The sequence below is a fragment of the Eublepharis macularius genome, chromosome 11, assembly GCF_028583425.1.
Source record: "Eublepharis macularius isolate TG4126 chromosome 11, MPM_Emac_v1.0, whole genome shotgun sequence".
Classification (NCBI taxonomy): Eukaryota; Metazoa; Chordata; class Lepidosauria; order Squamata; family Eublepharidae; genus Eublepharis; species Eublepharis macularius.
The window spans coordinates 20,119,581-20,131,301 of NC_072800.1; the positions used below are offsets into that span (position 1 = coordinate 20,119,581).

General features: G+C 44.9%; 1 pseudogene; it reads left to right on the forward strand.

Annotated features, from left to right (window-relative positions):
- The first annotated feature begins 5,611 nt into the window (after positions 1–5,611).
- On the forward strand, positions 5,612–6,146 carry LOC129337306 (von Willebrand factor D and EGF domain-containing protein-like; annotated as a pseudogene).
- Positions 6,147–11,721: the final 5,575 nt, after the last annotated feature.

The window sequence follows — 11,721 nt, forward strand, 5'->3', positions numbered from 1 at the left end:
CGATAATGGCGATCGCGCGATCATGACCTGGCGGATCGTGATTGTCCACGGCCAACGATCCAGCTATCAGGAGAGGCTTGGATTGTTGCGTCCAGGTTCGGATTGGGGATCCAGACACTCAGGCGCCAGCAATCTATTCCCCTGGCAACAGAGCCAGGGGAAAGCCTGAGCTCTGTTTGCCCTCCTTCTGTCGCCCTGGAAACCCGAATGGAAGCCCAGTTTTCCTTCCTTCCAACGACGGAGCAGCAAAGCAGTCACAAGTTGGGAGAAGACACCCAGGGGAGGGAGGGGGAAGGGGGTGTTCTGTAGCCATGGGCACTCCAATCTCATCCCTGCAAACCCTGACAGACAGCTCTGACGGCCAAACACAGACGGCCAAACACAAACACAGATGCCGCCGGCATCACCCACTGTTCCTGTATCGCTGGGAACAGTGAGGCACCCCTTCGCTTTTGCCTCCACGATCCACAATCCACGACCCACGATCCACGGCTCGGGAACGGGAGATGATCGGCATGGATCATTAATTCGGGATTGTCAGCGGTGCCGATCCACAATCCGCTGGATCATTAAAAAATTTTGGATCATGCCCATCTCTACTGGAGACCAAGATCAAGATATTTCATACTACAGCATTCCCCATTACTATGTATGTGAAAGTTGGACCACAAAAAAAGCTGGCTGGAAGAAAATTGGTTAATTTGAAATGTCATGGTAGAGGAACGTTTTACAGTTACCATGAACAGCCAAGAGACAAATAAGTGGGTTTTAGATCAAATCAAGCCTGAATTCTCCCTAGAAGCTAAAATGACAAAACTAAGGCTATTGTACTTTGTTCACATTATGAGAAGACTCACTGAAAAAGTCTAAAATGTTAGACAAAGTTGAAGGCAATAAGAAAAGCGGAAGAACCAACATGAGATGGATTGACTCAATAAAAGAAGCCATGGCCTTAAGTTAGTAAAACATGAGCAAGGCTGTTATGATGAATAAGATATTCTAGAGATTATTAATTCATAGGATCACCATAAATTGAAAGCAACTTGATGGCACATAAGATAGGGGGCACCAAGGCCATGGGGGTGGGGGAGGGGATAGAAGGTCCAGTTGACCCGAGCCTCACACTGAAGATGGCCTCACTTGTCTATTTTCCATAATTTGTTTATATGCACATCATGTGTCATTATTTTTAATTTTTATTATGTCTAGGGGCCTGAAAAGCTGAAAGTGTCTTGGGCCTCTCTGGACCTCAAGAATGTCTGTGGGTTATCACCATAAAATGGGTGCCATGAGGACTGGGTTCTGTGATGGAGGCAGCTGTTCCCAAATGGGTGCTCCATACAGCCACAAAGGTGATGCCTCCCAGGCTCTTTTGAAGCACTTCCTTCTCCAATGCAGTAGAGAAAAGCCAGAACTGACTCTTTGTCATGGTGCCTCTAACGTTTTACATATTTTTAATACCTTTAATTATCTGCCCTGTTTTTAAAACCTTTAAAACATTTGCCTATGGACCTTGGTTCAGCTCCTCCTTACTTTACCTTAAACTTATACGTCAGGAGGGCACTGGTCCTAATAAATACTCCTTAAAATAAACACTCCTCTGGTCCTAATAAACACTCCTCACACAGAACTTGTGTTCTTTACTTTACCAAAACTTGTACCTCAAGAACACATTTTCTTTTGAATTCGTGTGACCTATATATTGCCCCCTCTAACTCCCTCAAAAGGGTTTTGCTGCCACCAAACACTTTTGTATTAGGGCCAAACTACAAGTGATGAATGACCCAGGTTGGACATTTGTCAGCTTCCCTCAAGTTTTGATGGGAAATGTAGGCAGCTTGGCGAAATGTAGGACCAGTAACAGTTGAAAAGTCAATTGGACAGCAGTTGGAGAGCCAAGATGCAAGACCAGGACGCCTACATTTCCCATCAAAACTTGAGGGAAGCTGACAAGTGTCCAACCTGTGTCATTCATCACTTGTAGCTTGGCCCTTAGACCTCCTTCTTGTTGTCAGAACTGTGGCTAGATAATGTCCTTACTCCAGACTACCTTCTGCAATCAGACAAAAGCCCGTTGTTTCCAAAAGTTTACTGAAGAAAGACAGCATTATAGTCCGCGAGCCTGAATACAATATCCAGGATGGTACATGTGAATTGTTACCAATGACAGGCAAAGCATGAGGTACAAAGTAACAGATCCCAGCAGGCCCAACCTCCCCCCATAGTTCTCAAAACAATCCCTTTGAAGCTTGGAAAGCGAAAGTCCTTCGAGGCTGGAACAGCGGTAGCCAAAACATTCCTCTGGAGATAGCTGCGTGGGAACATCCTGGCACCTGGGAAGAAAGCACTCATAATACTGAAAGGATTAAAATGGAGCCTCTTTGGCAATAGTACACCTGAATATAGCATATCATATTCTGAACGTGACACTTGTAACTTTTAATATAGAAAGACTTGTTATAGATGATAGTTTGACAGATCAGTCAGCACCACATAAAGGTGGCTGTGAGGTAAAAAAACAAACTTTTTTTTTCTTAAACAAAAGTAGGCTACATTTATAGGTACATAAGCATGATGGTTGCAGAGTTTTGATAAGCATATTGATTTCAGAATAGTTTTTAAGCTTGCTGGTTTCAAATACGATTATATCTTAAGGGTATTTTCACAGACTCAGGGCCAAGCTACAAGTGACGAATGACACTTGAACAGCAAGTGGATTGATTGGCGCGCAAGTGAACAGGGAGAAATACACTTGCCATTCAAGTGTCATTTGTCACTTGTAGCTTGGCCCTCAGTCACACAAAATAATGTTCCATGCAGGGCTTCACTAACAGAATAAACTCTTTTCACATCCACACAGACTGGGGGCCAAGCTACACATGACAAATGACACTTGAACGGCAAGTGGATTGAGTGGAGGGCAAGTGAACAGGGAGAAATACACTTGCTGTTCAAGTGTCATTTGTCACTTGTAGCTTGGCCCTCAGTCACACAAAATAATGTTCCATGCAGGGCTTCACTAACAGAATAAACTCTTTTCACATCCACACAGACTGGGGGCCAAGCTACACATGACAAATGACACTTGAACGGCAAGTGGATTGAGTGGAGGGCAAGTGAACAGGGAGAAATACACTTGCTGTTCAAGTGTCATTCGTCATGTGTAGCTTGGCCCATAGATTCATTCAGGTCATTCCACACAGTTTGCCTGACTGAGGGCCAAGCTACACATGACAAATGACACTTGAACAGCAAGTGTATTTCTCCCTGTTCACTTGCCCTCCACTCAATCCACTTGCCAGGCAAGTGTCTTTCATCATGTGCAGCTTGGCCCTTAGATTGATTTCTCACTCAGATGTACGCAGACTGTTCGAGGAGCACACACAGTTTGGCTGACTTTGACAGAATTTCTCAGGACACCACACAGCCAGTTCAGGCTCCACACAGGTTGCCTCCTTTCCCAAAATAAATATTTTCTCTCAGGGCCAAGCTACACATGACGAATGACACTTGAATGGCAAGTGTATTTCTCCCTGTTCACTTGCCCTCCACTCAATCCACTTGCCCTTCAAGTGTCATTCGTCATGTGTAGCTTGGCCCTCAGATAATCACATTCTCAAGCTGCACACAGGATTTATAGATGGTAGTTTGACAGAACGGTCAGCAGGTGAGGGGGGTTGTGAGGTAAAAAAGAATCTTTTTTCTTTTTTAAAAAGTAGAATTTATTTATTGGTTTAGAATTTTATTTATAGGTACATAAATGTGATGGTTGCAGAGTTTTGATAAGTGTACTGGTTTCAGAATAGTTCTTAAGCTTGGCAGTTTCAAATACAATTCTAGTTCAGGTTCCACACAGGTTGCCTGATTGGCCCAGAATCAGCATCTTCCTTCAGAAACACACAGACACTCTGAGGCTGCACACAGCTTCGCTGTTTTGACCAGAATGAATATTTTCTCTCAGCTCTCTAACTAAAACGGCACTTCACTCCACCCCTAGGGTACAGCTGCTGGCCAATCAGATTATACTCCATTCACCAACCACCACCACCCCCTTTCCTTAGAGGCCTGCATTTAAACCCACAGCAACATTAAAAAAAAAAACATTAGCAAGCAGAAATAAATTCTAAATTATTTAAATTATTAAACATGAAACATTAGAGTGCCCATAGTCACTTTATTGGGGATCACAGTTCTATAGGTATAAGTTCTCAACATGTTCAGCATTAACTGATGCGAGATCGTTCATTTTATGCTGGGAAGGAGGGAAGTAGCTTTTGGTCCCCAAAAGTAGAGCATGTTTATAAGTAAATTCCACTTCAAAAACGTTGACAGCCAGTGTTCTATGCCTTTGTATCACCTTCCCCCTATTTAAATGGTAGATAGCGATATCTACAGGCATTTGTCCTTTTTCTAAGACCAGCTTCCCTGTAGTTTTCTTATTAAACATTGATTGCCATTGGGATTCATGTTCTGTATTTCTTCTCTCTCTGAGATCTTGCTGTGCTGCACTCTGTCAGGGTACAGAGTCTTACAGAAAGCAACTGGAGCAAGAAACCACAGCCTGCTTTTCTGCCATTTATTTATTTAGGTATTTCTATCCTGCTTTTCTACCCAGTGGGGACCTAAAGTGGCTTACAACATCGTTCTCCTTCTCCTCCATTTCATCCTCATGACAATAACCCTGTAAGGTAGGTTAGGCCGAGAGCGACGGGACCCAGATCACACAGCGACCTTCCAGGGTAGACATGAGATACAAACTCAGCTCCTCCAGATCCTAGTCTGACACTCTAACCATTACACCATGTGGGTCCGTACTTGGACTCCCTGTTAGGTTACTCCTAGGGTTGGCAACTCTGGATTGGGAAATTGCTGGAGATTTGGGCCTGCAGAGGATGAGGTTTGAGGAGGGAGAGAGCTGAGTGGGGTACGGTACCATGTAGTCTACTCTCCAAAGCAGTTGTTTTCTCCAGGGAAGCTGACCGCTGTAGCCTGGAAATCAGTTGTAATTTTGGGAGATCTCAAGGGCCCACCTTAAGGTTGGCAACCCTAGTTACTGCAGCCACTAGGATAGACTCCACAAATCCATGCTGTTTTTCTCTGGTGAAAGAAAGAAATGATTACTCTCTACTAGCCTAGGTATCAGTGATTTTTCCTCCCCCTCCCTCCTGTTTTTTAAAAATAAATTTGTCAACAGTTTTGACTGTAATTGTTGCCCTTGGTCTTTAAGATTCAATTGTACCGTGTACATATTTTTTTTAAAAAAATATGTAATTTGTAAAGCTTCTTACTATATAATTGAGTAAGTGTATTTCAGACAACTCACTTTATACCCTGGTGCACCACCAGAGGGCGCTGCCATGGAGGGAAGCCTAGGCAAGGCACCACGTCCCATCAGAAAACGTGCCATGGTGGGAAGCCCAGGCCGCATGCCGCATTACCTGATGTCTGGCTTACTAGTGATTGAATAGAATGGTTTCAGGAATGGTGAAATTGACGTTGTATTTTTGACCATCTTTGATAAAGAACTGAAACGGGGCTCGTGCTGTTGCTTGTGGATCTGGCCGGGGCCCCGCTGTTGGCATGCAAGCTGCCGTCCAAAGTGTCACGCGGCATGGCCGTGCCCTTTGTCTTCGACCCGCGCGCCATCTGCAGCTCGCCCTGCCAGCACGGGGGCCTGTGCATCAGGAACGGCACCTGCTTCTGCTCCAAGGGCTACGAGGGTGAGCTCTGCCAGTATGCAACTTGTTATCCAGAATGTAAAAACGGTGGGAAGTGTCTCAGACCTGGAAAATGTAGGTGTCAACCTGGCTATGGAGGAAGATACTGCCATAAAGTAAGCTGTGAAGGAGGGTGTCAGAATGGTGGGGAGTGCATTTCTGTCAATGGGAGGGTAACGTGCATTTGTGCTTCAGGATGGACAGGATCGAGATGCCAAGAAGCAATTTGTCCTCAAGGATGTCGGAACCGGAGGTGCTTGTGTAGCTCCTGGAATCTGCAGCTGTGCAACCGGCTGGGTTGGTGGGGCCTGTCATTTAGCACTGTGTAGACTGCCTTGTCAACATGGAGGCAAATGTTTTGCCCCAGATGTGTGCAGATGTTGTTCACCATACTCAGGTCTACAGTGTACCAAGAGAATAAAGGAATGAAACAATCTTCTTGGAAGATGAATGCCATTATTTTAATGAACGAACATAAGGAGAATTTTTGCTTTATCCTAGTTGGTTCTTCAATAGATTTTTTTTTAAAATCTGATTATATCTCAAAGGGAAACTCTCCTATATTAAAAGGCCACTTTTTAAAAATACTCCAGTTATCAAGTTAGTCTTTCAAAATATGTGTGTGAAAGAGAATCTGAATTCATGGTATTCTATTGCCTCATGTTAGCACATTTAACACTGAATATTTTATTTTAATAAATCATTCCCTCCCGCAAAAAAGAAAGAAAGAAAGAAAGAAAGAAAGAAAGAAAGAAAGAAAGAAAGAAAGAAAGAAAGAAAGAAAGAAAGAAAGAAAGAAAGAAAGAAAGAAAGAAAGAAAGAAAGAAAGAAAGAAAGAAAGAAAGAAAGAAAGAACTGAAACGGGACCTATAGTGAACCGGTCAGCCCGTTAGATGGTTTCCTTTCCATCCTACACACCTTGACCTACAATTGGCATTGATGGACTTTTATGCACCTTATATCAAGAATTGTTTACAAAAAGCAATATTGAATGTTAAATGTTGTTAAATGACTGTTCATCAATTGTATTGAATGCACTAGCACTTTATATATAGGTCTGAAGAAGGGAAGACTGCATGTACTGGTATGTTGATGGTAAATTGTGCACAGATGAAATAAGAACAAGTTAATTATTTTGTAATTGTTGTAGTAGTACTTTATTTTGTTAGAACATCAAAATACTTTTATTCGGTATTAGGAGTGGAGCAGGTGGCATTGTCCTCCCCTGCCTTAACCCAGCTGGTATTAGTGGCGGAGTATGTGGCAATGCTCATCTCCCACCATCACCCATTTGGGATCAGGAGTGGAGCAGGCGGCCATGTCCACCTCGCACCTTCACCTGGCTGGGATCAGACGCAAAGCAGGAGGCAATTCCCTTCTTCCCTTGACCCAGCTGGGTAAGGAGCAGAGCAGGTGGTAATGTGTGCCCTCTTCACCTACCAGAATAAGCCACTGATCAGGCAGCAATGCCCACCCTGTCTTCACCGTGCTGGAATCAGGAGCCAAGCATGCGGCAATGCCGGTCCCCCCCTTCACCCAGCTGGGATCAGGAGCAGAGCCGGTAGTAAAGCATGCCATCCACCTTCACCTGTCAGGATCAGGCACGGAGCAGGAAGCAATGCCTGTTCCTCCCTTCACCCAGCAGGGAGCAGGTGGCAATGCCCACCCCCCTTCACCCAGCTGGGATCAAGCTCGGAGCAGGCAACAATGCCTACCCCCCTTCACCCAGCCATAGTCAGTTGCAGAACAGGATGCAATACCCCCATTTACCCGGCATGTATCAGGTACGGAGCAGGTAGCAAAGCCCACCACCCCGTCTCATGGCTGAGATCAGACGTGGAGCTGATGACAATGCTCACCCCCCTCCTTCACCAGCTGGAATCAGTGACGGAGGAGGAGCGAATGCCTGCCTTCCCACCCTCCCCTTTCTAGAACCCATTGTATTTTTTCTCCACAACGGCCTTTGTTGCTAGTTGCTTCGTAAAAGTGTATGTCAGGGCAGGACAACTGTTTCTGGGAGCTCCTTAACTTGTCTCAGGAATCTTTGAGAGTTACCAGTCACAAAATGATGGCTCACTGGATGAAGCCAATCACAAAATGGAAGTTCTGTCAGAGGAACCAATCACAAAATGACTGGTCGGTGGGTGGAGATGGTCACAAAACGATAGCTTTTACAAAAAATATAGTATTTTTGGAACAGGTCTGCAGTACTCACATTGGAAAACCTTTCCTTTTTTCCCAAAGCAAACCACTCCCTCAAACTGTAACTTGTCCTGCAGGGGGAAAAATACACTACTACCTCTAAATTTCCCTGCCATAGAGAAAGAGCAGCTTTTATGCAGAAGGAGAGAATCAATAGCCATCCCCTTTCCTGTCCAGGACAAGGAAGCATGGGTACTCACATGAATGAGAAGGAAAAGATACGAATGGGAAAAGGTGCTGATGCTCTTGTTTTCCTATCCAGAACAAAGTTGCATAAGCGTGCCTCCTTCAGGAGGATGTTGTGGTAGCTTTAAAGGGAAGAAAATGAAAGCAGTGGCGGAGGAGCAGAGAGTAACTTTTAATTGCTTGGAGAGTGAGTGGTCAGTCTCCCCAAGTCCTTCAGCTCATGCTATGTCATTTATACGTAAAATGTTGTATCAGTACCAAATAAGAACATGAGATATAAATATGCTAGTTAAGGAGCTTATTAATGGCTCATCTACATCGATTAAGCACCCCAAATTTACGGCACGTTCCTGCTAAGAAGCAGTCTTCTGCAACTACCATAGAGTAGTCATCTCCGGGTTGGGAAATACCTAGAGATTTAAGGGGTGGAGCCTGGGGAGGGTGGAGTTTGTGGAAGAGAGGAAGCTCAGCAGGGTATAATGCCACACAGTCCCTGCTCCAAAGCAGACATTTTCTCCTGGGGAAGTTAACACCATGGCCTGGAGATCAGTTATAATTCCAGGATATCTCCAGCCACCACCTGGAGACTAGAAATCCTAGACTGCCAGCATTTGGGGCAAAGCCAACCTGGCTCCAGACTTACTTACCATTTATCCTTACCTGCATGTAAAACTGTTCCAAGAGGTGTTAAGCCTCAAACCCCACCCCTGTCCACATGCCACTCCAGCATCTAAGGGCTTAGTGGACGGTGCTCAACCACCAAGGACATTCTCTCGCCAGCCCATCCACCTGTTCGAGTCAATGATGGGCTAGCTTGGAAACTGCCCTCCTCCATCCTTAGATGGCTTGGGGTGCTTACCAATTAGCCCTACCTGTACAGTAGCAACTCATCCTATTTCTGGCCAAACTAGTTACAGCTTACCCAGTCAAAAGATCAGGTCTAATTAGACTATTCCATCATTCCCCAGGACACTGAAGACCAGCCAAAAAAAGGACCCCCTTCCAGGAATGGCCCCACTTCCAATGCCAGCAGGAGGGGGAAGGGGGAAATGGGTTGGGGTGCAACATCACTCCTGGTGAAAAATCAGAAGAGACATCATTACCTCAGGGTGCACCCTAGGATCTGTCCAAGTTTGAGGTGGTGTTGATGTCACTTCCATATTTTTGTTGCCAGAAATGACATTGTGCCAGCATGCCTGCTCCTGCCCTGGCCCCCAATTCCTCTCATGGGGTTGCTGGCTGCGGCTGTCCAATTTCCAGGGCAATTTGAAGGAGGCCTGAGTGGGCTGTCTCACAGCAAAATCCTGCTGCAGGGGGAAGGGCAGAGCCCAAATAGCCTCTCCGGCACCCTTCTGATGGGCTGTTCCACGCACAGTAGCAAGTGGTTCATCAACAGCCAACAGTGCTGCTGTGCTTTAGCAAAAATTGTGACTGGCAAAAAGCAGGAACTAAATATTGCATGATGCTGGTTTATTGATTCAAAAAAATGTGTATTTTGCAGAGAGAAAATGGTGTGGATAAGCAGAGAATGGCAGAAAAATAGAGCATCGCTTGTTCAGGTCACTCAAGGGAGAAGCAGTCACAGTAGGGATTCTCAGGTCAAAACAGCAGGGATGAAGCATTCAAAATCATCCCTAGAACAACAAACTAGATCCTCCTTTGGTGTGAGGTGTTGTAACTCCATCAAGTGGCTGGAAAAAATTGCTCTCTCAGGTATTCAATGGGAGTAGCAGTGTAAAAGAAAAGAAATGCCACCATACATTTAACTTGGAAATCTTGGTCTTTGTCTCCTGGTTACTAATGAGAGCTGGGGCACATATATTCTTCAGAAAGAAATGCTGGAGATGGCAGACATTTCCCACATGCTTGCCAGCAATAACATGGGGTGTTCTTCAACCTCTCACCATGTGCTACAAGATGTGTAAGGAAGGAGCATGGGAACTGCATGTCTAAGGAAGGTGACAATGATGAGCAAAAATCAAGTTCAAAACTGCTAATGTAAAGGAAAATGTAGGAGGATGACAGATGGCAGATAGGTGACAGCGCAAAGCAAACTCTATACCAGAATTTCCCAAGCTTCTGATAGTTGAAGTGCATTTTCCCCTGCATTAGAGACACTTCACTCTTACACTCAAAAAGGATGGCTTTCGGAGTGTAGGTTTTCTGCAAGAGTTACTGTCCTGAACAGGTCATCTGATTGGAAAGAAGCAAGAGGAAATGAACTCATGCAGAGACACAATGTACAGCCTCCTTTGAGAATGACTAGTTCTGCCAGTTCATGTATGCACAGGGCAGGGATGGTATGTTTTGCATGATGGAGCAACAACAAACACCTTTTTTCTTTTAACTTAATGGTTTATTTATCAACAGTGAAACTTCAGGGCAGCTAGCTTGGCTTGAAAAAGCAGAACTTAACTAACAGTTTCTTGACTATTAGGCTCTAGGTTGTCCTGAGCAGCTTGTGTAATCCCTACACACCTGCAGCTTCCTAACAGAGGAGTAAAACTGTGTTCCTCCTCCTTACTCTCCTGCTTTGACTAAGGCCTTCTTGGTTAGCCTCTTAAAGAGGCAGTACACAATAGAATGTGCTGCGGGCCTAGTGATAGATCTGTAATCTTTGAATTTGCCTAAATACTTTTTGAAAGCCCTATAAGGAATGAACTTAAGGAATGAAGGAATGAACTTCATTTGTTAATTGAGCCCTATCAGAGGAAATCCTTTCTAACATTCATGACTCTACTGCCAGTCAACTTCATTTAGGACATCTTTGTCAAGTCATACCACACACCCCGGCCGCCTTAGTCATTTTTGTGAACTGAAAGTTCAGCCCTATAGCTGCTTCTTATAGGGAGTGGGTTCTGATAATATCAAGAACACTTTAATAAAGGGAGAAAGAACCCATTTTCAGTTTTCAGAGGGATTTCCAGTTGTCTGAACTGAAGTCTATATGACATCCAGTCATGGGAAGGGGAAAGGGACTTTTTGCGGTGGCAAAAAAAGGCCAATTCAAACCTGGGTTGTATCAAAGGGGCCATAGCGTCAAAATCGCAGGAGGTCATCATAGCCCCTCTCTATACTGCCTTGGTCAGGTCAATTGTGTGCAGTTCTGGAGGCCTCACTTCAAAAAGGATGTGGACAAAATCGAGAGGGTGCAGAGGAGAGCGATGAGGATGACCAGGGGTCTGGAGACTGAGCCCTACGAGGAAATGCTGAGGGCCTTGGGAATGTTTAGTCTGGAGAAGAGGAGACTGAGGGGGAACATGATTGCTCTCTTTAAGTATTTGAAAGGCTGTCATTTGGAGGAGGGCAGGGAGCTGTTCCAGTTGGCAGCAGAGGGTAGGACGCGAAGCAATGGGCTTAAATGACATGCAGAAAGGTACCAGCTGGATATTAGGAAGAACTTTTTCATGGTCAGAGTAGTTCAAAAGTGGAACCAGCTGCCTAGGGAGGTGGTGAGCTCCCCTTCACTGACAGTTTTCAAGAAGAGGCTGGATGAATATTTGTCAGGGATGCTTTAGGCTCATCGTGCACTGGGCAGGGGGTTGGACTAGATGGTCTGTATGGACCCTTCCAACTCTGTGATTCTATGATTCTATATGATTCTATATTGAGCTAT